At 40.8% G+C, this 27,581-nt stretch overlaps 1 protein-coding gene across 1 annotated transcript in view; it reads left to right on the top strand.

The window, feature by feature from the left end:
• Positions 1-27,581, top strand: part of LOC145396870 (zinc finger protein ubi-d4 B-like) — a 636,773-nt gene that overhangs the window by 24,103 nt on the left and 585,089 nt on the right. The gene's annotated exons all lie outside the window — the stretch shown is intronic.

Genomic DNA, 27,581 nt, shown 5'->3' with positions numbered 1-27,581 from the left:
TATATGGTAGGGTACTTATTGACAGAGTTAGGGAAATAACAGAGGAATTAGTTGGAGAAGAACAGGGAGGCTTTAGGAAGGGAAGAGGTTGTGTAGATCATTCATTCTTAGATCATTAGTGGAAAAGTTTCTAGAGAAGGGAAAGAAGTTGTATGCGGCCTTCATGGATTTGGAGAAAGCATATGACAGGGTGGATAGACAAGGATTGTGGAAAGTATTAAGAGTATATGGAGTAGATGGGAAGTTGTTGAATGCTGTGAAGAGTATGTATGAGGGTGCCAAGGCTGCAATGCATGTGGATGGTGACCTGAGTTTTTCTGTTTGAAGGTAGGGTTGAAACAGGAATGTCATGTCTCCATGGTTGTTCAGTCTGTATATGGATCGGGTTATAAAAGAGATACAAGTAGGGCAATGGATGTTGGAGCGGTCCTAATGAGAGAGGGTAGTGTTTGGAAACTCCCTGTACTGTTGTTTGCAGATGATACTGTTGTTAAGTGAAGACGAATGGGAGCTGCAAGGCTTGGTAGATGAGTTTGGGAGAGTGTGTAAGAAATGGAATCTAAAGGTGAATGTAGGGAAGAGTAAAGTGATGGTCTTCGAGAGAGGTGAAGTCAGTGAATGTACAGTGAGGTTGGATGATGAGGAAATGGATAATGTGAGTATGTTTGAGTACTTGGGTAGTGTGATGAGTGAGGATGGAGGTTTAGAGGGTGAAGTGCTTGAAAGGGTACAGCAAAGAAGAAAGGTTGCTGGTTCCTTGATAGCAGTGATAAGAACAGGGAAGTGAGCATGGAAGTGAAAAAGTTATTGCTGTTCATGACAGTATTGTGATACGAACTTTAACATATGGAAGTGAAGCTTGGACGTTGTTGGAGGGACACAAATCAAGAGTGAGAACAGTGGAAATGAGTTATTTGAGAGGAGCATGTGGAGTCACATGGAGAGACAGACTGACAAATGAGGATGTGAAGGAGTGTTGTGGTGTGGATGTGGATGTTATAGGAAGCATTAGGAGAAACACATTGAGGTGGTTTGGCCATGTGGAGAGGATGGAGAGTGAGAGCCTGATGAGGAGAGTGTATGTGAGTGAGGTGGAGGGGGAGAGAGGGAGGGGAAGGCCAAGGATGAGATGGAGGGATGGAGTGGAGAGGTATATGAGAGAAGGTGTAAACTGGGAGCAGGGCAGTGAAATGGCGGGGGATGGTGACGTGGAGGCGATTTGTTTGTGGCCACCCCGTATGGGATTAAGGCATCTGGCAATATATAGATAGATAGATTGAGCTCAAGTTTCTGGTCAGTATTTCTTATTAATAATAAATTAAATGCTACTGCATTTAACCTTTTTGAACAACAATATTGTAAATACATGTCTAAATACAGTAATACCTCGGTATACGATACCCCTGGATGCGATTCCCTGGCTTAACGATGGGGGTAGAAATACCACTGTCCCCCGCCTAACAATGACCAAACCCCGGTTTAGCGATGGATTTTGATTTTTTTTTTTTTTTTTACAGGTGTTGATGATATTGTAATCTAAAATTGTTTGTTTAGGTTAATTTATAAACCGTTTTTAGACTTAGATTAATGTATTTTAGCCATAGGTAGGGTGAACATTGTCATTTTTGGGTACAGTTTACTAAGCTTGATTTTTTCCAGACTTATATTTGACAAATTTCAGATTGTTTTTGTTGGTTTTAGTGAGTTATTTACAGGTGTTAGGCTTAGGTTAGCTTCATTTACAGCTGTTAAGCCATTTAGATTGGCTTTAAACTTGTTTTTGGACTCATTTAGGTGGGTTTTGGGCTTGATCTGGGGGGAAACCCAAGACTGGTAAATGCTTCAAATTGCTTTACATGTTATAAGTACCCCGATATACGATACTCCACCTAACGATGGTGTTTTGCCTAACCAATTGCATCGTTAAACCGGGGTATGCCTGTACTTAGGAAGATGCCACTGTACCAAACTGCGCCTGTGTGTTGTGGTGACATAGAAACCTGAGGAAGGTCTAACGTATCTTGATACAGATAAAGTGAATACAGTATTTGGCTTTAGTTTTATTCAAAACTAAGATTAACTTGTTAAGTTGGATATTCCTTGCAAATTTCAGGAGGTAATTCATTGTATTTAAGCACTGTAATTGTCTGTCTATCTATCTGTCCATTGCCAGATGCCTTAATCCCGTATGGGGTGGCCACAAACCAATCGCCTCCATGTCGCCCTGACCCCCGTAGTTTCACTGCCCTGCTCCCAACTCACTTTCCCCGTCTCTCATATACCATTCCACTCCATCCCTCCATCTCATCCTTGGCCTCCCCCTCTCTCTCTCTCTCCCCTCCTCCACCTCACTCACATACACTCTCCTTGTCAGTCTCTCACTTCATCCTCTCCAAGTGGCCAAACCACCTCAGTGTGTTAATTAATGCTTCCCATCACATCCACATCCACACCACAATGCTCCTTCACTTCCTCATTTGTCAGTCTGTCTCTCCATGTGACTCCACATGCCTCTCTCAAATAACTCATTTCCAGTGGTGGGCAGTGCAAACAAAAAAGGACCTTGCACAAACGCAATACACAATCCACAGTTCACTTACCTTGAGCAAGTGCGCAACCTGACTAATATTTAGCTTGTCCAGTGTCGCAAAGTGCAAGCGCAAACTATTTGCATATGTTTGTGGGAATTACTGTAAAATATTGAGATATTTAAATAAATTAGCATACTGTACTTACTTACTTTCATTCATTATTATTATTTTCTATTGTTTGTAATTTGCGCAAGTGTGCAATCTAATATTTAGCTTGCACAATGTTGCAAAGTGCTAAAGCAAACTAGTTGCATATACAGTATTTGTGGGAATTACTGTATAATATAGAGATATTTAAATAAATTAGGATACTTACTTACTTTTATTTATTATTATACACTCAATCCTTGGCTATCACGGGTTCCGCTGTAGCGTATCTCGCTATCACGCCTATATAAAAAACTACCCAAATACCTTTATCACGCACTAAATGCCTGCTATCGCGCACTGGAAATGCTAGAAATTTTCAAGAAGGCCGGGCTCCAGTGCTCCGCCCAGCCAACAAAAGCTTCACTCCGTGATTGGTCGTGTGACGTCAGCGCCAGCCAAGCGCTGATTGACCGCTCGACCGAGTCTCCTGCCTGGCAAACCATTCAAGTGCGCACCCTCAGACCATGAACATTGACAGCGAGAACAATAACCTTCTTTATGATATGACCATGGCCAACGTACTCCCTCCCTGTCCCACTACCATCACCCAACATAATGCTGCGGCACCTGGCAGGGAAATAAAGAAAAGGAAGAACCTAAGTTATGCTGATAAACTGGATATGTGAAACTTATAGACAATGGAGAGACCAAGCGAAGTGTGGGGAAGAAATATAACATCAGTGAATCAACTGTGAGGGGTATTTATAAGAATCATGATCAAATCATAAAACATGCTCATTTTTGGACTATTGTATGTTAATATGTGGTACAAAATGGGTATCTTAGGGGTAAAGATTGAGGTCATGGCACCAATTAGAATTGTTTCCATAAGTTCTTCAATTCGGCTATCACGGTTTCGGCTGTAGCGCAGCCATAGCAGGACCAATTGGGAGTGATAGCTGAGGGTTGAGTGTACTTTCTATCAGTCTATTGCCAGACGCCTTAATCCCATAAGGGGTGGCCACTGGCCACAAATAACAAATCGTGTCCATGTCACCCTGTCCTCCACCATTTCACTGCCCTTTCTGCTCCTGGCTCACACCCCCGTCTCTCATATACCTCTCCACTCCATCCCTCCATGTCATCCTTGGCGTCCCCCTCCCTCTCCCCCCCTTCACCAAACTCACCTCACTCACATACCGGTACACTCTCCTCGTCAGAGCGGAGGGACAGAGAAACAAAGGCTGTGATGTTCCATGTTTTACTTTTATCTGCATTTTCTCAAGTCATTTTATTTAATAATTTAATATAGATATACAATAGCATATGCAATTCCTTAGAGAAATCATTAAGACATATTTAAATCAAATATCCACAGCCTAATAAATTATTAGGCTGTGGATATTTGATTTAAACATGTTTTAATGATTTTTGTAAGGAATTGCATATGCTACTCTTAATAAATAATGTATTTTTAATTTATTATTATTTGTTATCAATAATAATTTCAATAATATTAAAATACAGTATCTCTATTGAAGCATTTTAAGAAATGCTACTACTCTCCCACCTCCCCCCAACAATTCAGAACCCTCGCGACCCGCCTGAGCCTCCCCCTTTCCTTGTCCAGCACCTTGCAATCCACAGGACAGGTGCGCACCTGCCTTTTCACGTGCAAAAGTGCAGTATTGCGCAGGGTCTTGTGCGGTGCGCAATGCGCAAACAATATTCACCGTAGCGCAACTATGTGCAATTATGCATTGCTTAAGTCATTGCGCACCTGCCCAGCACTGCTCATTTCCACTGCTCTCACTCTTGACTTGTGTCCCTCCAACAAGGTCCAAGCTTCACTTCCAAATATCAGAGTTGGTATCACAATACTTTCATGCAGTAACTTTTTCACTTCCATGCTCACTTCCCTGTTCTTATCACTGCTTTCAAAGAACCAGCAACCTTTCTTCCCTGTTGTACCCTTTCAAGCACTTCACCCTCTAAACTTCCATCCTTACTCATCTTCCCTACATTCACCTTTAGATTCCATTTCTTACACACTCCCAGACTCATTCACCAAGCCTTGCAGCTCTTCTTCGTCTTCACTTAACAACACAGAATCATCTGCAAACAACAGTACAGGAAGTTTCCACACACTGCCCTCTGTCATTAGGGCCACTCCAGCATTCACTGCCCTACCTTGTTTCTCCTTTACAGCCCCATCCATATAAAGATTGAACTACCATGGAGACATGACACATCCCTGTTTCAATCCAATCTTCAGATAGAAAAACTCACTCAGTTCACAGTCCACACACGCTGCAACCTTAGAACCCTCATACATACTCTTCACTGCATTCAACAACTTCCCATTTACTCCATATATTCTTAATACTTTCCACATTCCTTGTCTATCCATCCTGTAAGATGCTTTCTCCAAGTCCATGTAGGCCACATACAACTTCTTTCCCTTCTCTAGAAACTTTTCCACTAAAGACCTAAGAATGAATATATGATCTACTGAATATTGGATCTACATAACCTCTTCCCTTCCTAAAATCTCCCTGTTCTTCTCCAACTAATTCCTCTGTTATTTCACTATTTCTGCCATTAAGTATCCTACAATATACTTTTCCTATTACTCGAAGTAGACAAATGCCTCTATAATTACCACACACTTCTTTTTCCCATTTTCCTTTGTACATGGGAATAATTATACCTGACTTCCAATCCTCCTGGACTTTATCTTCCTCCCAGGCCAATCTGCACATCTTCCACATCCATTCTACCACTATCTATCCCCCATGCTTCAAGATTTCACCACACACTCTTTCAATTCCTGGAGCATTCCCCATTTTGACTTTCTTCATTGCTTCCTCAACTTTCATCCTACTGATTTCTTCCTCTCTTCTCACATCTCTCCTTCTCCCAGCCATTCTCCAACCACTTATACTCACATTACTTTCATTCTATATGTTCAACAATTTCTTGAAGTGTTCTCTCCATCTGCTCACTTTTTCTCCCTTCTTCACTAATAATCTACCATGTTTATCTTTCAATCCCCGACTAGCTTCTTTAACACCGTGTAACACCCTGTAATTGTAATTAAGAAATGTTTTGCATCTCTAAATCTTGTGAGGAGAGAGAGAGTTGCCATTTCTCTTTCTGTCCCCTAAGCTTGTTCAGGCAGCACACTGTATATAATAGCACACAGGACTCTTGGAAAGACCCAGGCAATCCGACTGAGACCTCAAGCCTGTCATCATCTGACTCTGTCTAGCTAAGTAACCTTTGTAATTTGGCCAAATCTCAACTCTCCAACTTCAATTCTTCCTGCTTCTTCTGGCACCTTGCCAAAAACCTTTCTAACAACTTTACTTCATCATCCTTGCCTCCTCTTTTCTACTCTGATGGCTCTATAGCTGTCTCTTCTGCTGATAAAGCAGATCTCTTTGCTCAGACTTTCTCCTCCAATTCCACCTTAGATGATTCTGGTGCTGTTCCTCCATCACTTGCCCCCCTCTGACTTACTCATGGCTGACATCAAAATTTCTTCAACTGATGTATTTTCTGCCATCACTGGCCTCAGTACTAACAAGGCATGTGGGCCTGATGGAGTCCCTCCTGTTGTCCTCAAGAACTGTGCTTCTGTGCTTACATCCTGCCTAGGTAAACTCTTTCGTGTTTGTCTGTCAACTTGAACCTTTCCCTCTTGCTGGAAGTTTGCTCTCATTCAGCCAGTCCCAAAGAAGGGTGACCATTCCCAACCCTCTAACTATTGCCCAGTTGCTTTAACATCCTGTGTCTCAAAAGTTTTTGAGTCTATTCTTAACCTGTTAACTGCTCTATACAGCCTGGACTGTTCCGAGTGCGACTGCTCAATATAGCCCTGGCTGCGCAGGTGAATTTCGAATATAGTGCCATGGTGACCAAGGCTGACCCATGCAAGCATTTTTGAGCCTTCAAAACTGAAACTGAAACTGAAACCGAAAAGGAAAACGAAAACCATACATTCCAATATGGAATCAGACACTTCGATGTTCATCCATGGCTTTACCAAGGTAAATATTGAGTTAATATTTCGGTACTATATACTTTGGCATGTGTTCTCTCAATTCCTAAGACAAAATTTGGCCTTTGGGAAATTTCATTCTTACCCCTACAGTATGTCTGTGCATCACAGACACCTCCAAAAAACCGTCATGAGCAGTTAATGGGTTAACAGAAAAATTTTTAAGCATCTTTCCTATCACAGCCTTCTTTCTGATTATAAGTGTGGGTTCCTTCAGGGATACTCCACTTGCAGTCTCCTCACCTACCCTTCTGACTCCTGGTCATCCTCTTTTTGGGAGTTTGGCGAAAGCTTTGCCTTATTGCTTGACATTTCGAAGGCTTACGACCGAATCTGGCATAAATCTTTAATTTCCAAACTGCTCTCTTACGGTTTCAGTCCTTCTGTCTGTGCCTTTATCTCTAGCTTCCTATCTGGTCATTCTGTAGCTGCTGCGGTAGATGGCCACTTTTCTTCTCCGAAATCAGCCAATAGCAGTGTTCCTCAGGGCTCTGTCCTATCACCAACTCTCTTCCTTTTATTCATCAATGAGTTTCTAACCTGTACATCTAATCCTATCCACTCATGCTGATGTTTCCACTCTTCACCTTTCCATTTGGTTCTTGCAATGTCCATCTGAGCAGTTACTTCAGCAAACAAGGGATGAGGCTATGGCACACCTAATGTCTGGCTTGGCTCGTATCTCTGACTGGGGTAAAAGTAATCTTGTTTTAAATGCATCAGAGACTCACTTCTTACACCCATCAACCCGACACAATCTTCCACAGGAGTACCCACTAATGTTTAATAATATCCAGCTCTCATGTGTGTGGAGGCTCCCCACATACAGCTCTTCTCAGTAGGGTGGAGTCAAAGGCTTTTCGTCTCATTAACTCTCCTCCTCTTACTGACTCCCTTCAACCTCTGTCTCTTCGCCGCACTGTTGCATCTTTATCTCTCTTCTATCGCTACTTTAATGGTCACTGCTCCTCTGAACTGTCTGCTTGCATTCCTCCACCTCTACGATGGGCGCGTAGCACCCGTCTGGCAGCAAACTCTCATCCCTTTTCTGTCCAACTCTCTAATGCAAGAGTTAACCGTTACTCCCAGTCTTTCATTTATGCAACAGGTCAGCTCTGGAACTGTCTCCCTCTATCTGTATTTCCTGCTGCCTATGATCTCCAGTCTTTCAAACGCAGTGTGTCCAGGAATCTCAAAATGATCGGATCTTGAATTTGGCTCTCTATTGTATTTTGTTTTTCTCTTGGAGGGAACTGTTACTGCAGGCTCATGGCCTTTGGTTCCTTCTTCCTCACATTAAAAAAAAAAAAAAAAAATCGTCCCTAAACATACTTGGGGTTTCATTCTCTCAGGATTTATCTTGGTAAGATCGTATTGCATCTCTTGTAAAATCTGCTTCCAAGAGTTTAGATGTGCTAAACTGACTCCATACCTTCTTTATCCCTGCACAGTTATTGACTTTATACAAGAATTTTATTCGCCCCTGAGTAGAGTACAACTCTCGTTTGGGGAGGTTCCCCACATACAGCTCTTCTCAATAGGATGAGTCAAAGGCTTTTTGTCTCATTAACTCTCTTCCTCTTACTGGCTCCTTTCAACCTCTTTCTCTTTGCAGCACTGTTGCATCATTATCTCTTTTCTGTCGCTACTTCAATGGTCACTGCTCCTCTGAACTGTCTTCTTTCCCACCACCTCAACGATGGGTGCGTGGCACCTGTCTGGCAACAAACTTTCATCCCTCTTCTGTCCACCTTTCTAATGGAAGAGTTAACCGTTGCTCCTAGTCCTTCAGTTATACAATTGGTCAACTCTGGAACTGTCTCCCTCCTTCTGTATTGCCTACTTACTATGATCTCCAGTCTTTCAAACACAGTGTGTCCAGGCATCTCTAAATGAATATATTTTGAATTTGGCTCTCTGTGTATTGTTTTTGTTTTTTCTTGGAGAGAACGGTTTATGGGCTCATAGCCTTTGATTCCTTCTTCCTTGCATAGGAAAAAATTGGGGTCTAGGTAGGATATAAGATGGATGAATTAGAGTATTAATTATACCCAAATTTTTCTAAGAGACTTCTATTACTGTATTTAAATTTAACACTGTTGTTGTTAGACTTATACTTGTCAGAAAAGAGAGTAAAAAATTTCTGGCATTTTGGTGTCCCAAATGAGGATTGACAGATGTGTGTTGAAGCTTTAGAAGAGTTCAAGGTTGGATTCGTGGGTTCGACTCCGCTCGGTAGAATGTCAGACACAGAAATGCATGTGTACCGAGATCTGAATGGAAAAGCTGTTTCCCTTTTGAACAGTGAGTGGCTGAATGCTGTGTTGGATTCGTGGGACAGAAACTATACTACCCTCTTTTGGGGGGGAGTCCAGTGGAATATTAATGAACTAACTGCTTCTGAGCTCAGGGCAATTTAGTCGTTTATATTGAAATATGATTGTCGGGGCAAAGGTATAACCCAAGCAGTTTTAACAACCCAGGGAATAAGTTTAAAAGAAAAGCCTTCCCAATGGTCATCAAAATCTGATGTGATCAACTGCTTCTGAGCTCAGGTAAATTTGTTGTTTATTTACAAATACAGTTGTGGGGACAGAGATATAATCCAAGCTGTTTTAACAACCCAGGGAATAAGTTTAAATTAAAATCTTCTCCACAGTCATCAAAATTTAAAGTGCAGATACAGGAATTTAATGTGTAAATAAGGTTAATCAGCCAAAATGTCTATTTACTTGTTAAAGAATTAACAAGTGTTAAGAAGAGATGGGTAACATGGACAATAAACGATTGTAAGAAAATATTAGAGGAAATACCATTGCTAAAGGAGAAATTAAGCAGTCTTTCGAACATATTAAAAGACAGATGGACTAAGTATGAAGAAAGTTATATTAGTCTAGAAGCAGCTGTTGTGAAGGAAGATAAAGATCTGATGGAATCAGAAGCTACCAAATACAGTCGTCACCTAAGGCGTGGCTATTGGTTCTGGACCGCCCTTGTGCCGTAGAAAACCGTGCCATAGAAATACAGTAACTAAACCTATGGGAAAAATGGGATTTGGTTCTGGACGTTCGCCCAAAGTCCCCCTTTTCACCCCACTTCTCCCCATTTTTCCCCACTTTACACGTGCACACAATCAAGCAGTCAGTCAATGCATGTATTACACATAACAATAAGCACAAAAAACGGGAGGGTGATCAGCCATGTGTCTACTTGGGCAATACCATGCGCTGCAGATTGAGCGAAAAAAAGCTCGGCCAAGTCGACACATCAGCTGACCGACCAAAACATTAAAGATGGCGGAGGCTGTCTGGTCAAGCACTATATTGAAGAAGTTTATTTGATAAAGTTTTTATGCTCAAGTGTCAACAAAACTCACATTTAACACATTGATAATCATTCTCATATACGTGATGATGATGATGGGAGGCATTATACTTCATCTCAGCTCAGAGATAGGTGCTTCGTCACTAACCCGTTCATATCGGTTTTGCGAACAATCCTATAAACTAGTCACAATACCCAAAGAATTTCTAATGTTTCATTACTTAATACAATGAATTTGGTGAAGTTGAACCTTGTCATAAGAGAGAAAAAAGTCCACAGTTGGAGCACTTGTAGTATGGAGCTGAAGTGGTCGCCATCTTCTTTGTTTACAAACAGGGAAGTGAGCTGCCAGGGGAAGTTGCCCACGCGTTTCAAACCTTACCGTGTCCACGCCATAGGTAGTTTATGTGCATGGTTCGTTTTTTGGGGGGTCTGGCACCTTGCCGTGTCATAGAAAACCATGGCATAGAAGTCCGTGCTGTAGGTGACTTGACACTTTGAAAGTAATTTAGAGGAATGTATAACAATCATAAAGTTGCTTGAAACAAAGTACAAGTATACCCCAGTTTAACAGTGCAATTGGTTAGGTAAAAACCCATCATTAGGCAGGTATCTTGTATCGGGGTAGATTTAACATGTAATGGGATGCGTTTTTCAGCCCTGGGTTTCCCCCCAAGCCAAGTCCAAAACCCACCCAAATGAGCCCCAGAACAAGTTTAAAGCTATAAAAGAAGCCAACCCAAGTCTAACACCTTTAAATAACTCACTAAAACCAACAAATAAAATCTGAAAATTGTCAAATATAAGTATGGAAAAAATCAGGCTTTAGTAAGTTGTACCCCAAAATGGCTAAAACACATTATTCTAACCCTAAAAACTGTTTACAAATCAACCTAAACACACAATTTTAGTCTAAAATATCATCAAGATTGGTAAAAAAGATCAAAACCCATCATTATACTGGTGTTTGGCCATTGTTAGATGGGGTATGGTGATATTTCTATCCTCGTTGTTAAGCTGAGGTATCGCATCTAGGGGTATCATATATCGAGGTATACCTGTATGAAAGTAACTTAGAGGAATATATAACAGTTGTAAAGTTGCTTGAAACAAAATTGGCTAATTTTACCGCAGAAACTTGAGTTGTGAAGCTGTGGAGTAAAGCCACACTACCAGAAATTACACTCCCAGAGTTTGATGGGGAGCAGAACTGGAGGTCCTTTTGGGATAAATTTAAATACGTATTTCATGACAGAACAGACCTCTCCAATGAAAGTAAACTCTCTTGTCTGTTAGGACAGGTCAGTGGCATACTTTACTAGTTGAAAAGTGAATTACATTTTGAATGAAATAATTATGAGGTGACGTTGACTGTCCTTAGGTGGAATTATGAAAATAGGGAGCAGGGCATTACCCAGTTACTGAAGACTCTAATTGAATTACCCACACCTAAACATGATTTTGATTCCTTGCAAAACTTTCAGATTGTAGTGAATTGTAATTTAAAATCTTTAGGTACTTACAAAGATGTAAAAGCAGCAGATGGGTGCTTTCTAGAATTGTATCCTTAAATTTGCTACTTAAAACCAAGGATGCATTGTATGGTAGATATCAAGAGAATCATTTCTCGTGTGAGGAGACTGAGGAGGGCTTAAGGCAACTCTGTAAATATCTGCAAGGAACAGTAAAGCCTGCTGGAAGTAAACAGAAGGCTGAAAGAAGGAAAAGAACCACTGACCAACTGGCTGTGAACCTAAGTCAGGGACGGTTAAGCCTGTAAATAAAGAAGAGGTTGGCACTTTTCTTAGCTCATTAAAATCTGAGGAGAAAGTATTAAAAAGAAGGAATGGACAAGCTGATGATAATAAGGAGGTAAAAACTTCCATGGTAAAGGACAGGAAAGTTTGTGTGTTTTGTAGTGAACAACATTCCACTGTATCTTGTCAGTTATCCTAATTATGCTTCTAGAATGATGAGGCTGATGGAATTGGGGTGTTGTATGATTTGCATGGATTCAGGATACACATCTACAGACTGTAAAAGTAAAGTATATCTTTGTTTCAAGTTCAAAAGAGATAATCATCATAGTCCTTTGTGTCCAAGGATAACCAAGTATGAGGTTCCAAAACCCACAAGTGTCAACTTGACAGTTGCGAAAGCATATACTCCAGTATGAGTGCTAGCTGCAGTTCCAGTTGCAGATATGAAAGTCTATCTATCTATCTATTGCCAGTCACCTAATCCCGTAAGAGGTGGCAACAAACAAATCGCCTCCATGTCACCCTGTTCCCTGCCATTTCACTGCCCTGCTCCCAGCTCACACCCCCCTCTCTCATATACCTCTCCACTCCATCCCTCCATCTCTTCCTTGGCCTCCCCTTCCCTCTCCCCTCCTCCACATCATTCACATACACTCTCCTCGCCAGTCTCTTGCTCTCCATCCTCTCCATATCGGCAAACCACCTCAGTGTATTTCTCCTAACGCTTTCTATCACATCCACACCGCAACGCTTCTTCACTTCCTTATTTGTCAGTCTGTCTCTCCATGTGACTCCACATGCACCTCTGAAATAACTCATTTCCACTGCACTCACTCCTGACTTGTGCCCCTCCAACAATGTCCAAACTTCACTTCCAAATGTCGGAGTTGGTATCACGATACTTTCATGCAGTGACCTTTTTTTTTTTTTTTTTTTTTTTACTTCCATGCTTATTTCCTGTTTCTTATCGCTGCTTTCAAAGAACCAGCAACCTTTCTTCCATGTTGTACCATTTCAAACACTTCACCATCCAAACTTCTGTCCTTACTCATCACACTACCGAGGTACTTATACACTCACATTTTCCATTTCCTTCTCATTCAGCCTCACTGTACATTCAGCTGCTTCATTTCTCTCAAAGGCCATAACTTTACTCTTCCCTACATTCACCTTTGGATTCTGTTTCTTACACACTGTCCTAGACTCAACCACCAAGCCTTGCAGCTCCTCTTTGTCTTCACTTAGCAACACTGTATCAACTGCAAACAACAGAACAGGGAGTTTCCAGACACTGCCCTCTCTCATTAGGGCTATCCAACATCCACTATCGTATCTTGTATCTCTTTTATAACCCCCTCCATATGCAGATTGAAGAGCCATGGAGACATGACACATCCATGTTTCAAGCCAACTTTCAAATAGAAAAATTTGCTCTGTTCACTATCCACATGCACTGCAGCCTTAGCCCCCTCAAACATATTCTTCACGGCATTCAACAACTTCCCATATACTCCATACATTCTTAATACTTTCCACAGTCCTTATCTATCCACCCTGTAATATGCTTTCTCCAAATCCATGAAGGCCAAATACAACTTCTTTCCCTTCTGTAGAGACTTCCAATCTTCCGGGACTTTTCCTTCCTCCCAGACCAATCTGTATAACTTCCACATCCATTCTACTCCTATCTCTCCCCCATCCTTCAGCATTTCACTACACACTTCATCAGTTCCTGGGGCTTTCCACATTTTGACATTCTTCATTACTTCCCCAACTTCTATCCTACTGATTTCATCCTCTCTTCCCTTATCCCTCCTTCTCCCAGCCATTCCCCAGCCACTTACTGTATACTCGCGTTACTTTCTTTGTCTATTTTCAACAATTTCTTAAAGTGTTCTCTCCATCTGCTCTCTTTTTCTCCCTTCTCCATTAGTAATCTTCCATTTTTATATTTCACTTCCCTGCTAACTTCTTTGGCATCGTGTCTAACTCACTTTACCACTTTCCAGAACATTTTCTTATATTCTCTCCACTTTACACTCAGATTCATTCCAAATTCCGTATCCATTCTCTTCTTACTACCGTATCTCATATTAATCTTTTAACCTCTGTCTTCCTGTCTACATATGATTCTTTTCACTCGCATCTTCTTCCATGCCCCTGTTTCTCATCCACATACTATATGGTTCCTTCTTTTGTGCCACAGCCTGTCTCATCTCTTCATTCCATCATGCTGTTCCTTTCACCCCCTTTCATTTTCTTTTCACCCCACACACCACCTCACATGCTGCACAGATTTTTTTCTGTGAATATCTTTCACACACCCTCCACCTTCCCCATCTTTTCCAAATCATATTTACCCAGTCACTCTTCCAGTTCTCTCTTATATCCTGCTTTTTTTCCATCCTCTTGCAACTTTTCTACCCTCCTTGTTTGAACTACCTGTACTTCCTCCTGTTGTTCCTTTCTTTTATTTCTCCATTTCATTTGAACCTTGGCTTTTGCTACCACGAAGTGGTGGTCAGAAAGGCCACTCCCCCAACCTCTATATTCTCTTGCATCCATTACACACCTTCTCATTCTGTCTTACACACACGCGCACACACACACACACACACACACACACACACACACACACACACACACACACACACACACACACACACACACACACACACACACACACACACACACACACACAGCCATAGCGAACGGACGCGTCTTGACTGCTCCCAGGCCAAGGCTCAGCCATCACTGCAAACCTTAAGTAGTTTTCAGGAATCATGTTTGTCCTGTCTCCTATGGTCTTGTTTTCAGTTTAAAATTTTGTAAGTTAAACATATGCTACCAGAAATGTAAAGATTTATTGGCAAGAGTATACATGAATGTTTGTAGTATTTTCGGTAACAGCTGTTTTGGTACCGTAAGTTGTAACCTGCCTCAATCATGGCTGAAAATTTAAACACTGAGGGACTCAAATTTCCAGGATTTGATAGAAATACTAATGTCATGGATCTGGTTAAAACATTGATTATGAGGATTAGTGAACTTGAAAAGAAAGTGGAGAATCTAGTGTTAAAAGATGTGTCTGAGAATACGGAGATTACTATATAGAGTCTGATCCAGTCTAATGAGACGGCGAATGAAGAGATAAGAAATTTGAAGCGTGAAAATATTGAATTGAGGAGAAAACTAGAAGAGAGTACTAATAAAACAGAGAAGGTGAGCAGTGTATTGGAAGAGCATAAGGCAAAGTGGGCACACATAGAAGAAGAACAGAAAGAAATGGTCAGCTTAAGAGAAATCATCCAGGAAGAAAGAGAAATGAACAAGATAAAATTGGAAGAAAATGTAGTGAAAATACTGAAGAAAAAAGAGAAAATAGTGAGAGAAACTGTAGAAAGGAACAGATCCGTGGTAATATTTGGAAACAGGGAAGAGGAAGAGAAGGTTAGATCCGTGAGACTCGAGAGACACGAACCTGGTGAGAGGAATATTAGGCAAGATTGATCCCAAAGGAGACAAGTGGGTAAAAGAAATTGAAGAAGTAAGGAGAATAGGGCCTTATAAGAAAAGGGAAACAAGACCAGTGGGAGTCAAGTTGTCAGCAGAAAGTGTAGTAGATGATATACTTAAAGTGACCTGGAAATTAAGCAAAGAGGCAGGGATGGAAAATATTATAATAAGAAAAGATTTGAATGAAGAAGAAAGAGACATTTTAAAATCATTGAAGGAAGAAGTAAAGGAAAAAAATGATAAGAGGACGGAGGAAGAATGTCGTACTTTTTTTCGGAGAATAATGGATATGAAAGGAAGGAAGTGGTATTTAAGGAAATAGAAGTGAAGGAAACTAAGGGGGATGGCTGTGAAAGATCAGAAGTTGAGGAAGTGGTACTGACGGAGAGTAGGAGAGAAGAGGGTATAAAAAATATAAAAAATAATTTGAAGGTGATATATACTAATGTTGATGGTATAAAAAAATATAAAAAATAATTTGAAGGTGATGTATACTAATGTTGATGGTTTAATATCGGCAAGGCTCGAAATTAACGATTTCTTGAAAGAACATGAACCTGATGTCATGTGCTTTGTAGAGACCAAATTACGAGAAGATATTGATATTCATTTGGGAGATGGTAAATACAAACTGTGGAGAAAAGACAGAAAAGAAAAAACGGGAGGAGGAGTGATGATAGCAGTGAAGAATAACATAAATGTAGATACCGTGGAAATGGGAGAAGGCAGGGCTGAAGTGATATATATGAAATTAGAAACTGGAGAGAATGTTAAAAGAGATATGGCGGTAGTGTATGTTCCCCCTTAGAGCATGAAAGGATGACGAATACCAAGAGATGTTGTCAGATATGGCTAGCTATTTACAAAAAATAATTGAGAAAAGCAATAATATAATTTTGGTGGGTGACTTTAACTGTAAAGAGGTGAACTGGGAGGAATGGTACCTGGGAGGCGGCGAGGATTCGTGGGGCACTATGTTATTAAATATTCATTTCATTCATTGCCAGACGCCACGTATCCCTAACAGGGTGGCCAAGGGCTTATAGTTAATTGTTTTACAGGGAGGGGCACTAATCCTCCACCAACCCCACTTGACACATTATTAAATATAATAATGAATAATGTGATGATGCAATGGGCCAAAGAAGAGACACGGTTTCGAGGTGAGGACACACCAACAAGGTTAGATTTACTGTTTACCAAAGAACCCGATGTAATAGAATCATTGAAATATCTCTGTCCTTTAGGAAAAAGTGATCATGTGGTCATTGAGTTCCAGATGATAATAGGGAACGTCCAGCCAAGAGATGAGCTTCATAGACAGGGAAGATACAACTTTGGGAAAGCAAATTTTACAGGATTGAGAAACTTTTTGAAAATGTGGATTGGAGAAAATTCAGAGAAACAAGAGAGATACAGAGGAAATGGGATATCTTTCTAGACCTCTATAATTTGGGAGTGGAAAAATTTGTACCAAGAGTAAGAGGGAAAGAAAACAGGAAAAAGGAGTGGTTTAATAGAAGGTGTATGATAGCAAAAAAAGAGAGAGATAAGGCGTGGAACAACTGGAGAAAGAGAGGTAACAACAGAACGAAGGAAGAATATAAAAGAATTAGAAATGAATACACAAGAATATGTAGAGAAGAAGAAAGGAATTTTGAAAGAGGTATAATAGACAAATGCAAGGATGAACCCAAACTGATTTATAGATTTGTTAATGGCAAACTGTAACAAAAGGAAGGAATCACCAAACTGAAAGTAAAAGGAGAGGTCTATAAAGATGCAGCAATGCAAGCTGAAATAATGAACAAATGTTTCCAATCAGTTTTCACTAATGAAAAAGAGTTTGTGGAAGGGGAGGGAGTGTTTAGAAATGTACTGGTGATAAAAGATATAAAAGTGGAGGTACAGGAAGTGTATAAATTACTGGAAACTCAAGATGTAAGGAAAGCCCCAGGACCTGATGGAATTTCTAACTGGGTACTGAAGGAATGCAGAGAACAACTGGCGAATAAAAATCACAGTTTAATCGTGTGTTATCTGGAAGAGGGGAAAGTGCCACAGGAATGGAAGAGGGCAAATGTGGTACCAATTTATAAGGGAGGAAACAGGGAAGAACCCCTGAATTATAGACCAGTGTCTCTAACCAGCATGGTCGCAAAATTGTGCGAGAGAATCCTGAAAGACAGATGGATAAAATATTTAGAAGAGATGAATATTTTGGCTGAATGTCAGTTTGGATTCAGAAGTGGAAGGTCATGTGTTTCTAACTTGTTGAGCTTTTACTCTAGAGCAATTGATGTGGTACAGGAGAGAGATGGTTGGGTGGATTGTGTGTACTTAGACTTAGAGAAGGCCTTTGACGGGGTACCTCATAAGAGACTAATGTGGAAACTAGAATACAGTATATAGGAGGACTGAAGGGGAAACTTCTGGAATGGATGAGAGACTTTTTGAGAGACAGACAAATGAGGACAGTAATAAAGGATAGGCTATCTGGATGGAGGGAAGTAACAGGTGGAGTCCCTCAAGGCTCGTTGTTGGCGCCAGTAACGTTCCTGATTCACGTAAATGATATGGTAGATGGAGTGAACAGTTATGCAAGTCTGTTTGCTGATGATGTAAAGATCTTGAGGAAGGTAGAGGTTGAGGAAGATTGTAAAATGCTGCAGGAGGATTTGGATAGGATACACGATTGGAGCCGGACTTGGGAAATGAAATTTGATGTAAAGAAATGTAAAATATTGGAAATGGGTAAAAGTACCAGGAGGCCATCACTGAATTATTTGTTGGGTAATGAATTAATCACAAAAAGGAGAGAAGAGAAAGATTTGGGAGTGCTGGTCCAAGATAGTTTGTCACCAGAAAAGCACATTAACAAGATAGTTGGAGGGACTTATAAACTCTTGACTAACATAAGAGTAGCATTTCATTATATGGATGAGGAGATGATGAAAAAATTGATAGTGGCCATGATCCGCCCCAGGTTAGAATATGCAGTGGTAGTGTGGTCCCCACACAAAAAGAAAGATATAAACAAGATTGAGAGAATACAAAGAACAGCAACCAAGATGGTCCCTAGTCTGGCAGACCTGTCATACAGAGAGAGGCTGGAAGAGCTGGATTTGCCTTCCTTAGAGGAAAGGAGAAAGAGGGGAGTCATGATTGCAGTGTTCAGGACCATGGTGGGAGTAGATAAAATTGACTGAGAAGATCTGTTTTTATGGGATAAGAGAGCAACAAGAGGACATGGAATGAAATTGAAAAAGTCAAGCTGCTTGAAGGATATCAAGAAATATAGCTTTCCTTACAGAAGTATAGACTTATGGAATAGCCTGGACAAAGAGATTGTCCAGTCTAAAAACTTAAATGAGTTTAAAGCTAAATTTGACTTATTGAGAAACAGCGACGGAAACCCACGAGCATAGTACATTCCGTGTATATCACAATTAGGTATATTAGGTAAATACATAAATATTTGGAACGACTTAGACGAAGAAGTGGTGCATGAGAAAAACATTCATGTGTGTAAAGGTAGACTTGATAAATGTGGATTTGGAGACAGGAGAACACGAGCATTGCTCAATTCCTGTATACTACAAATAGGTAAATACACACACACACACACACACACACACACACACACACACACACACACACACACACACACACACACACACACACACACACACACACACACACACACACAATCATTGCCTTCCGTTCATTCTTTTCACCATCCACCCTTCTCATCACTCACCATTTATACTGCAGATCATTTTGTGCCTAAGGTGGGTATTGGCTATCAGCAGCCTCCTCCTGGCACAAATTATACTAGAGCACTGCCATTCACATCCCTTTTTGCAAGCACACCCCACTCACCAACTACTCCATCTTGCTTCACATTCCCTACATTTCCATTCATATCTACAATCAGAAACACTTTCTCATTCCATTCAAACTTTTCTATGCGTACTTCCACATTTATCCGGAACTCATCTTTCACTCTTCTTGCGTGATGTTGCATTGATGCATACACATATGCAATTGCCCACATTTGTAGTCCAACGTTTAATCTTACCCACACATTCTTTGAGCCAACTGATCCAAACTCTCTTATGTTCTCCTTCCATCTCTTGCTCACAACAATACACACTCCTTCTTTTGCCCTCTCATTCTCACCCACTCCAGCGCAAATACACCATCCATACTCCCATTCTCACACACTCTTACGTCACCATGTAGCCTCGGTTATTCCACATACTTAACCTTTTGCACCCTCAAGCACCTGGACAGTCTCTTTCTCTTTCACCTCATCATTCGTACCCCATACATTCCATATCGCGATCCGTATCATGTCCTTTGTTCAGTCCTTAGCCGTCACCTGTTGGTCAGTCCTGGTCCGAGGCTTCTTGCTCGTATTTTTAGTTGTTTTATAGGGAGGGACACTAACCCTTCTCCAACCCACTTGTTGTCACGTAGGGAACATGTGTTGGTTGGTTATAAGGCAACCGCCCAGCATTGTCAGTGATTTCCTGGTTACAAGAAATCGTTTGGCTTGCCACTCAGTGTTGAACTTCCCCAAAACAGAGTACCGATACACTAACTGGGTTGATGATTGATGCCCCACCTACCACCAGAGTAATGATAGAAAGTAGAAGTGTATCAGCATGCACTCTTTTTTATACAGATGCGCAGAAACCCTTCATTTCTGCAGATATTGTGGAGAAATTAAAGTTACCTTTTATTGACAAAGTAAATCGAGCCATTACAGGATTTTTTACTACTAAGGAAACACAGTCCTTTGATTTAGTTAGACCTTTAATATAACTTGGCAGATATAAATGCCATATAACAGCAGCTTTACTTTATTCGATGGAAACAAGTATATTTATCAAGGGACTGAAGGAAACCTCTGATCATCTGTAGAGCCAAGGGATAAGGCTGGCTAAACAGAATGCAAAATCAGATACTGTGGGTCCCATAAAAATGATCATCGGGTCAGATTACTGTGGAAGATTCCTACATAGGACCATCAAGAAGAATAAAATACAGTTGTTCAAGAGTTCAGGAGGTAGCCATATTATGGGTCAATTGCCTTTTCTGAAGCAAGCCAGAGGAGAGGCCAAATTGGTAGACTCAGTCTTGTTACCCCCACACAGTCATTGATGGTAGCTAGAATAGGTGCAGAATTAGAACCTACTGAAATAAATGACTTATTGGATGGAAAAAATTGAACCTGTACACACATTGTGGGACTTAGACAGTGAAGGAATACACTCTGAGGAACCAGCCCCTGAAGATAAAATAACTTTGGATTTGTATGATGAGTCTGTGGAATTTAAAGATGTCTGTGGAATTTAAAGATGAACAGTATTGGCTTGGATTACCATGGAAACTAAACCATTTGGAGTTACATACAAATTACCAGGCTGCTAAGGCTCAGTTAAATGCTCTTCTAAGACATATGAGAGGTGACCCTGAACATCTAACAATACTGTATATGATAATATTATAAAGGATCAGTTAAGAATAAAAATATAGAAGAGATAGAATTCCCTGTTAATCATAAAGATGGACATTATTCACCACGTAATGCTGTAAGCTAGGATTCGGTAACAACTCCCACAAGGATAGTTTTTAATTGTAGTAGTAAAGCGTCCCAAGGATTAGCTAGCTTGAACGACTGTCTGTACTGTGGACCTACACTAACAGAGAAGTTGGGGAACATGTTACTGAGATTCACAGAGAAACTTTATGCTTATTCAGCAGACATTAGTGAGGCTTTTCTCCAAATTCCTATGGCCTTAAGACCCTCAAAATGAGGATATCCTTTGAAAACTTACTGTTTCAAATCAGTGCTCTTTGGCTCTTGTGCTAGTCCTTTCCTACTGTGCAGCTCATTGAAGCATCATTTTGAAAATGCCAAAAATAGGGGAGGCCTTTTATATGAATAACTTACAAGGTGTTGCTGATACAGAGACAGCATTGAAAGCCAATTCTGAGTGTGGTAAGGCAAATTTGCCGTTACAGTGCTGGAATATAGTTTCACTGCTTCTAAGGAACAGAATACAAGAGGACTGTCCTAATACTGACATTCCCAAAACTCAAAATGTGTTGGATCATAACTGGGATGCAAGGGCTGGTGAAATAAGTCTAAAACCAGTTAAAGTCTGTGATGTCATTCTCACCAAGAGGTCCTTGTTAGGTCAGGTCTCCATGTTATTTGACGCATTAGGATTGGTCAGTCCTATAGTTATTAGGGGCAAATGTTTAGTGCAAGAGGCTTCGCGAGAAAAGTTGGACTGGGATACTGAATTAGATGAGACGTATGTTGAACAATGGGAACAGATCAGAAAGGAATATGAAAAATTATCAAACATATGTACTCCCAGGCAAATAAACAGTAATGAACAGTCACATTTGCATATATTTCATGCTGCCTCTCAAAGGGCATATGGGGCAGTAGCTTATTGTGCAATAGGAGACAATAGTAAAATTTTTATGTCCAAAGCCAGAGTTGCACTAGTTAAAGGAAGGATCCTACCTCAAATAACATATAAAGGTGTATGATATGTAGGAGGACTGCTGGACCTTGGGAGCAGGCTGTGAATCCTATGCCCAGAGTTGGACATGTAAACAAAAAAAAACAAAAACAAAAATGGAGTTGGCATCCATAGAAGTGGGAACTAAATTGGCTAGGTATTTAACCACTACTCTTGACACTCAGTTAGAGGATATTTACATATGGACTGACAGTGAGATTTGTCTCTACTGGATAGGAAAGGAAGACAGTAAAATTCCTTTCATCCGCAATAGAGTGAAGACTATAAAAGAACTGTCTTCCAAATTTAAATTTATGCATGTATCCTCCAGTCAAAACCCAGCTGATCTATGCTTGAGAGGTTCGACAGTAAAAAGATGGATCAAAGATGTCTTGTGGCTCAAGGGTCCTAAATGGTTACCTACTAAAGAATGGCATGAGCAGAAACAGTATAATATTGGTGAAGTTAGTGTTGTAAACCTGGATCCTATAGTGCCTAAGCCAAATGTGATAGATATCAGATCTTCATCGAAAAAAGAACTTAACACTACAAAATTAGTTGTAAAATTTTTGAATAAGAAAGTGGTGTTTGAGGAATTTGATCCCATGGAATATTGGGTGAAAAATTTGCAAAAGAAATATTATGGAGAGATTTTTGACCTTTTATACCAAGGCACTAGCAGCAATAATTAGTTGATAAGAGATTTAGGATTATTCCTAGATGGAAGGGATCTAATCAGATACTGTGGCAGAATAGTAAAGGCTGATTTGCCTCTCCAGACTATTGTCCAAGAATGATTAGTTTGTACAATAAATCATTAACCCATTCACATCGAGTGGCACATCAACATTCCAACACGGAAATGTCTGTAGCCATTGGGTGGCATATACTGTATATGTTTTCTGGACTTTTCATATTTGTGTGGCAGTTCTGGGGGCCCAGTAGTGGTCCAGTATCAGATGGTGGTAAGACTGAGGAATTGCCATCACAGGGGGACTATTTTATTGTCTGCTATTTCATCACGTACGAGAAGTATGTCGAGGCACGCAGTATGAGATGTTTTGCTGCCGTGGCATCGTACCTGAATCTGATGAAAGTGATGTCTGATAACTCAGATTATGTTGTCAGATGAAAGTGAGGGTGAAGATGAAAGTGCTACTATAAAAGAAAAAAAAAAAAAAAAAAAAAAACAGCTTTATTATTATACCAAATGGCATACATCTGGCAGTGGAGGAACTCCAACACCACAGGTTTTAACAGCTCACCACTCAGGTAATTATTATTATTATTATTTTTTTTTACATTATGTTAGACATCATTTTACTCTTTAAATTAAGGTATGTTTTTTGGTATGGAATATTTTATCTGTGGTAGGTGGGGGCACTCACCATCCACTCACTCGGTGTAGTGCTGCTCTCAGGTATCTGCCCTTTCCTCTCCTCCTTCCTTCTTTCCTTCCACCCTCTTCTGTCTTTCTTTCCTTCATTCTTTCCTCGTCCTTCTGCCTACAGGCAACTTTACACTCCCTCTTCTGTCTTTCTTTCCTTCATTCTTTCCTCTTCCTACTGCCTGTAGGTGCCTCTACATTGAGTGACAAGCCAAATAGTTTCCTGTACATCAGGAAACCATTTACTACGCTGGGTGGTAGCCATATAACCAAATTTAAGCACCTGGTGGTTTAGTGAGTACTGTAATTTACGGGACTCCAATTGGATTGAGCCGGTGAAGGTTTATATCGAAGGGGTGGTTGGGGTATATTGCTCATGTAATGCCACTCTGGGATGATTGAGGCTGGTCACTCTCATCTTAAATGTCAGGACCTACTTTCCTAGCCCTGAGCTCCTATGCCACTCATGGGGAAACGTAGGATTGGATGATGAAATGATGGATGGACGGTATGAACAACGACCGTATGACTATCCAGGACCACCTGCTTTACCAAAGGCTAGGGAAATGTAAGTCAGGCCCTCAAAATAACTGGAGTTGATAACAGAGGGGCTATAACTGTTATGGGTGAGGGAACTCCCCATAAAATGTACCAGTATATCTGTTTGTTTACTTGTACCTACTCAAGGACAGTTCATCTAGAAATGGCAGAAAATTTAAGTTCAGAGATATTCCTGAAAGTATTCAGAAGATTTGCAGCTAGATGGTCTTGTCTTAGTAAATTAATAAGCAGCAACAAAACCGGTTTCATTGGAGCATCGCCTCTAGTTTTAAGTATGATGAATGACCCAAAAACTGAGTCGATGCTGGGAATCCAAAATTGTACCTGGCAATTCATAGCCCCTAGAGCACCATGGCAAAATGGATTCACAGAATGAATGATTGGCATTGTGAAGAGCTGCCTTAGGAAAACCTTACACAGAACTAAGATCACGAGAGAAGAGCTGAGAACAGTAATAACTGAGATTGTGGCTAGGATTAATGAGAGACCTTTAACCTGTCTGGATGATACTAGTGTATCAATTGAGGTCTTGACACCAGCTCATGTGTTATGTGGCAGAAAGCTCCATCCGGAGCTTTGTGTTGATAACCGGGAGGAAGTAGATGATCCCACGATAGAGAATAATGAACTAGGACAATGTCTGTGTGAGGGATGTCAACCATTGCAAAAAGTTTTGGACATCTGGAATAGACACTGAGGCAAAAATTATCTTGTGAGCCTAAGAGAAAGGTTTTATGGGGCTCAAGCTGCCAGGAACAAGTCATTCATAAACACAGGAGATGTGATCTTAGTAAAAACAGACCAACCAAGATCCCAGTGACCATCAGCTAAAGTCATCTCCACTCATCCAGATTCAGAGGGGATGCTGAGACTTGTAAAAATTAAATGTAGGGGACATATCAACATAGAAACCGTTGATAACTTGGTGCCTCTCAAGTTAATGGCTGTCCCTGAGACTGTGAATGGTGGAGAACAATTGGATCAAGATGCACAACCTAGAAGGGCTGCAGCACAGGACTCTCGAGACTTGTGGAGAGATCTTCTGGCTAGGGGTCACATTACATGATACTATACAGCGTCTGTCTATCTATCTATCTATAGCCCGACACCCTAATCCCGCAAAGGGTGGCCGCAGACAAAACGCCTCCAAGTCACTCTGTCACCCACCATTTGACTCCCCTCCCCCCAACTCACCCCCCCCTCCCTCATATACCTCTCAACTCCATCCCTCCACCTCATCCTCGGTCTACCTCTCCCTCTCCCTCCCTCCACCTCACCTACATACACCCTCTTAGTCAGTCTTTCGTTCTCCATCCTCTCCACATGTCCAAACCACCTCAGTGTATTTCTCCTAATCTTTTCAACCACATCCACATCTACCCCACAACGTTCCTTCACTTCTTCATTCGTCAACCTGTCCCTCCATGTCACTCCACATGCTCCTCTCAAGTAACTCATTTCCACTGCTCTCACTCTTGACTTGTTCCCCTCTTGCAAGGTCCACGCCTCGCTTCCATATGTCAGGGTAGAGATCACAATACCATCATGCAGTGACTTCTTAACTTCCATACTCACCTCCCTATTTCTCATCACTGCTTTCAGTGTGCCAACAACCTTCCTTCCCTGCTGTACCCTTTCACGTACTTCATCCCCCAAAGTTCCATCCTTACTCATCACACTACCCAAGTACTGTACTTGAATGCACTCACATTCTCCATATCCTCACCATTCAACCTCACTGCACACTCTGTGACTTCATTCCTCTCAGACACCATAACTTTACTTTTGTTTACATTAACTTTCAGCTTCCTCCTCCTACACACTGTCCCAAATTCATTCACCAAACCTTGCAACTCCCATTCATCTTCACTCAACAATACTGTATCATCAGCAAACAGCAACACTGGAAGCTTCCAAATCTCACCCTCATTCATTAGGGCCACCCTCACATCCACTGCCCTACCTTGTACCTCCTTTACAACCCCATCCATATATATATTAAACAGCCATGGAGACATTACACACCCCTGTTTCAGTCCCACATTGAGATCAAAGAACTCACTCAGCTGACCATCCACTCGCACCGTAGCCCTAGCTCCCTCGTACATACTCTTCACAGCACTCAACAATTTCCCCTCCACTCCATATATTCTTAATACCTTCCACATACCTTTCCTATCTATTCTGTCATAAACTTTCTCCAAGTCCATGAAGGCAGCGTACACTTTCCTTCCCTTCTCTAGATACTTCTCCACTAAACATCTTAGAACAAATATCTGATCTACACACCCTTTTCCCTTCCTAAATCCCCCTTGTTCTTCTCCAACTAGCTCCTCTGACATATGCCTAACCCTATCAGTGAGTATTCTACCATATATTTTACCAGTCACACTAAGAAGGCAAATACCCCTATGGTTACCACATACTTCTCTCTCCCCTTTTCCTTTGTACAGAGGAACAATTATACCTGATTTCCAGTCCTCTGGAACCCTTCCCTCTTCCCAAGCCAATCTACACAACTTCCATATCCACTCCACAACAATCTCACCCCCATACCTAAGCATTTCACCACACACTCCATCAATTCCTGGGGCCTTTCCCAGCTTAATCTTCTTCATTGCTTCCACTACTTCCGACCTACTGATCTCTTCCTCCCTCCTCTCATCTCTTCTTCTCCCAGCCATTCCCCAACCACTTATACTCACACTGCTCTCACTCTCTACATTCAACAAATCCTCAAAGTGCTGGTAGCATATTTCTCCTGGGCCCAAAACTGTGGATATTATTTTACCCCAGAGGAAGATATCCTGTTTTAGCAGTACTTGCACTCCTTTCTTTTTTAAGTAGTTGTCCTTGTTGAAAGCAGAGGAAAATACCAGAAAGTGTTTTCCCCCCCCCCCCAAAGATTTAGCTCTAGTTCCTGGGAAATATTTCATATTATTAGTAAATTAAATGCTACTGCATTTAACCTTTGTGGACAGCTATATTGTAAATACATGTATAAATACTAAAGAAGATTCCACTGTACCTAACTGCACCTGCATGTTGTAGTGACATGGAAAATGGAGGAAGGCCTGTCATATCTTGACATAGATAAAGTGAATATTAGGCTTTAGTTTTATTTAAAACTAAGATTAACTTGTTAAGTTGGCTTTTCCTTGTAAATGTTGAGAGGTAATTCATTGTATTTAAGTACAAATTGTGTTTTAATAATATTTGGCATCTCTGAATCCTGTGAGGGGAGAGAGAGTTGTCATTTTTCTTTCTGTCCCTTAAGCTTGTTCAGACAGCACGCTGTATGTAATAGCACTACAGGATGCTTGGAAAGACCCAGGCAATCTGACCGAGACCTTAAGCCCATCGTCATCTGTTATTCTGACTGTCTAGCTAAATAGCCTTTATGATTTGACCAAATTGGGGGGACTAGCCAGGATATAAGGAGATAATTATGGGTAAGTTAGATTATTAATTATACCCAAGTTTTTCAAGAAACTCCCATTACTTAAATTTAACAAATGTTGTTGGTAGGCTAATACTTGTCAGAAAAGAGTAAAAAATTTCTAACAAGCTTACTGTACTGTACAATGATTTTATTTTATTTTACCATGGTTGTATTCTATTGTGTCATTATGTTTTGTTTGCCCACTGCATTTTTCTTGTGTACTTTTTTTTTTTTTTTTTTTTTGTCACTGCAGGTTATGGCCTTTTTTCATGTTTTCATGTCACTGCAGGGTATGGCCCTGC

This window comes from Coenobita brevimanus, chromosome 39 (genome assembly GCF_032717465.1).
Source record: "Coenobita brevimanus isolate Jiangsu-jjx chromosome 39, ASM3271746v2, whole genome shotgun sequence".
In the NCBI taxonomy this organism is placed as follows: domain Eukaryota; kingdom Metazoa; phylum Arthropoda; class Malacostraca; order Decapoda; family Coenobitidae; genus Coenobita; species Coenobita brevimanus.
This window is presented reverse-complemented; position numbering and strand designations above follow the sequence as displayed.